Source organism: Sturnira hondurensis, unplaced genomic scaffold, assembly GCF_014824575.4.
Source record: "Sturnira hondurensis isolate 20B ecotype Veracruz unplaced genomic scaffold, ASM1482457v3 Scaffold0024805, whole genome shotgun sequence".
Classification (NCBI taxonomy): domain Eukaryota; kingdom Metazoa; phylum Chordata; class Mammalia; order Chiroptera; family Phyllostomidae; genus Sturnira; species Sturnira hondurensis.
The window spans coordinates 4,072,485-4,076,366 of NW_028097436.1; the positions used below are offsets into that span (position 1 = coordinate 4,072,485).

The 3,882-nt window shown below is 36.2% G+C and overlaps 1 pseudogene; it reads left to right on the top strand.

Moving 5' to 3' along the window:
• Positions 1-2,934: 2,934 nt before the first annotated feature.
• On the top strand, positions 2,935-3,109 carry LOC118981881 (uncharacterized; annotated as a pseudogene).
• The last annotated feature ends 773 nt before the right edge of the window (positions 3,110-3,882 follow it).

Genomic DNA, 3,882 nt, shown 5'->3' on the forward strand with positions numbered 1-3,882 from the left:
GGCAGAATCAGATTGGGCTTTTTGGAAAATCACTGGCATCTGAAGTAGATTAATAAAGACAGGAAATCACAATGGGAACTAAGAGGTAGAAGTAGGAATGAAGAGTGGATTAACTTGGATGTTGTTTATTTTTTCCCCACTGTGGTATCTTCAGTGCATAGTATTAGTTTAGGCATTAATAATAAATTTATAGTTATAATGTTTATCAAATAATGAGTAGCCTTGACATAATAAGGAAACTTTCAGGTTTCTGGTTTGGCTCTTTAGCCACTTATTTCATTAGGTAAACATCTTCTAAGCATCAAAGCACTGGTAGGTCTTTGAAAGAAAAAGAGAGATTTGACTATAAAACCTTAAACTGTCTATACATTAAAATGGTTGTAAATAAAATTAGAAAACGGAGAATAAATTAGGAAATATTTGCCAAAAAAATGATTGTATATTCATTAGCCAAATAGTTTATACATATGACTAAGAAAACTGTGAATAACTCAAAAGGAGAAAATGAGTCCAAATGATACCAGCAGGTAACTAAAAAAATACAAATAACTGAGAACCACTACTCTACTCTACCAATTCCTCTTCTGGGTATATATCCAAAGAAAAAGAAAACAGAATCTTTAAGAGATATCTGCACTCCCTTGTTCATTACAGCAATATCACTATAGCCAACACAGGAAAACAACCTACATATCCATGAACAGACGAATGGATTAAAAGGATGTGGTATGTATTGACCATAGAATGTTATTCAGCCTTAAAAAAGAAAGTCCTACTATGCTCTCACTCTCTAGAGCATGCCCTCCTTTCTAAATGTGCTTTGCTTTCTCCTAATCTTCAAGGGCCCTTTTTTTGCCTCTGTAACTTGTTTCCTGAGCCCATGCCCAGCTGGCTCACTTTTCCTACCTCTGTGACTTTCTCCCAGGAAACAAAGAAAAGAAAAAAGAAAATCCTACCACAGGCAAAATGAATGGAACATGAGGGCATTACACTAGGTGAAATAAGCCAGAGATAAGACAAATACACTACAAAGTAACACTTATTTGTGATATCTTAAACAAACAAACAAACAAAAAATACACCACCACCTCAAACTCTAGAAACGGTAAAAAGGTGGTTGCCAGAGACTGAGGTTGGGGAAATAGTGTGGTTGGTAAAATAGTCCATACTTTTAATTATAAGATGAGTAAGATCTGAGGATCTACTGTATAACCAGTGACTAGAGTTGACTATAGCTGATGACACTATTGTACAGTAGAACTTTGTAAGAGTAGAACTTAAATGTCCTCACCACACACACAAAACAGGTAATAAATATGTTAACTAGTTGCCAAGCCCTGGCTGGTGTGGCTCAGTGGTTGAATGCTGGCCTGTGAATCAAACTAATTAGTTTGCAGAAATTCTTTCACAGTTTTTATCAGATCATCCTAATGCTCACTTCAAATATCTTGCAATTTTTCAGTTTTATTTGTCGACTAGGAAAAAATTACTAAAATTATGGTTTAATGCATTTTGTTAAATTGTGACAATTTATTTAACATATTTGTTAAAAAACATATTTGTTTTTAAGTTTCTTTGCAATAAAACCTGTTTGAGACCTGACATATTTAGGGAATCTGATGCTGTAAGTTGTGATAATGGCATTAAATGTGCTGCATCCCTTATTCCCTCATTTCCTTTAATCTACCCAACCACTGGAAGGTACTATTATTATTTTTGTTTTACAGATAAAGTAATCAATGCCTAAGAAGTTTAATCAGTACAAGTTTCACAGCAGAAGAAATGAGATTAAACCAGGTCTGAATCATTTCAGAAACCCTTAACTATCATTCAGTATTAATTGTTTTAAGCTTGGTTTCCTGGCAAAACGATTTGGCTTTTTAAGAAATGATGTGGTAAGTTGTAATGTTTTCCACCAGAGAAGGCCCTAGAGAACTGCTATCAAAAAGGATTGTGGACAGACTTACAACTCTGGCCATAATGTAATAAGATTAATTGAATTGCCCTCAGTTCAGGTCTGCCCTAACAAAGCTTAAAAGTAAACCTTAAAAGTTTCAATTGCATTTCAAGTAATTTACTTGCATTTTAGAACTAACACCTAAAAATATTGAAAGGAATACAAAAAAATTCATTCAAATAATGTTAATTGACACTGGCACCTAATCTTAAATTGCCAGGCATATGAATAAACAGCAAAATATGTTTTAACATGAAGAGAAAAAAAAGATCTAGAAATGAAAGTCAATACAATCAGCAAGATATTAAAATAGGTATTAAATATATACTTCAGCCTTGGCTGTTGTTTCTCAGTGGGTTGAGCACCAGCCTGCAAACTAAAGGGTCACAAGTTCAATTCCCAGTCAGGGCACATGCCTGGGTTGCAGAGCAGGTCCCTGGTTGGGGCAAGCAAGAGGCAACTAATGTTTCCCTGTCTTGCTCCCTCTCTTCTCTCTCTAAAAATGAGATAAATAAAATCTTTTAAAAAATACACTTCATACCAACATAAGGAGAAAAGAAATGAAAATCATAAAAAATCCAAATTAGCCCTGGCTGGTTTAGCTCAGTGGATTGAGTGCAGGCCTGCGAACCAAATGATTGCGGTTCAATTCCCAGTCAGGGCACATGCCTGGGTTGCAGGCCAGTCCCCAGCAGGGGACGCACGAGAAGCAACCATACATTGATATTTCTCTCTCTCTCTTCTTTCCTTCCCCTCCAAAGATAAATAAAATCTTTATTAAAAAAATCTAAATTAAATTTATAGATGTAAAATATATAACCTAAAGATTAAAAAATAAAACACAATGTGACTAACAGTAGATAAGACAGTATAAGACACTGCAGAAAAAAATACTTTTGAAATTGAAGATAAAATAATTAAAGATATCAAAAAAGGAAACTCAGAGGAAAAGATTTTTTAAAAATGATTGCAACAGTATACTTACCTAGCAGGGGAGATACCGTGATCAGGTAGGTGGTTTTCTCAGGGCAAGGCTCACCCATTGCACTTCGAGTGTGCTGACCCTTTCAATTTCCCCAAATTTGGGAAAGTTATGCATAATTTGGGCGGGGTAGGTGGTGGGACCGGAGACTGCTTTTGCACTTTCCCCTGGTAAAAAAAAACAATACAAAATAAAAATGAATACAACAACATAATATGGCCTCAAATGCATCACACATATAATTAGAATCTCAGAATGGAAGGGTTCAAGGTTCAGACAAAAATGTTTTATGGAAACAATGGCTAAATTTTTATCATGCATGAAAACTATACACTAAGAGATCAAAGCTCAGTAAACCCCAGGTAAAAGAAATAGGAAGATGCACACAACCAAGGATATCTCACTAAGATATAAATGGCAAATTAGCATGTGAAAAGATGCTCTGCCAATGATTAGTGATTATTGGGGAAATAAAAATTAAAATGATACTGAAAAACCACTTAATACTGACTAAATGATAAAGACTTCCAATACAAAATGTTGACAAAGATCTAAAGCAATCTCATGCATTTCTGGTAGGCATTGTAAAATGGTAAATGTCAGGATGAGCGGGGTAGGACAAAATGGCAGCTGAACTACAACCCGGAAAAGATGGCTGACGTCAAACCAGAGAACCAAAAGGGCGGGCTTTGCCAAAACAGATATCCAAATAGCAACCTGAGCCTGAGGAGAACCACCAATGATTTATTGCCACTTTGTTCAAAGGGGACCAGTCCCAAGCTCCCACGAAGAGAGCCAACCAAAATAAACCCCTGCCACATTCCCTGCTTGGGCATGACTTCCCCGGCCTCACACTGTGGGCCGGGGAAACCCTCCCGGGTGCACAAACCTCAGTAAAGCTCTATACTGCCTAACTTTGTGGCTGATTGGCATTTCTTCCTCG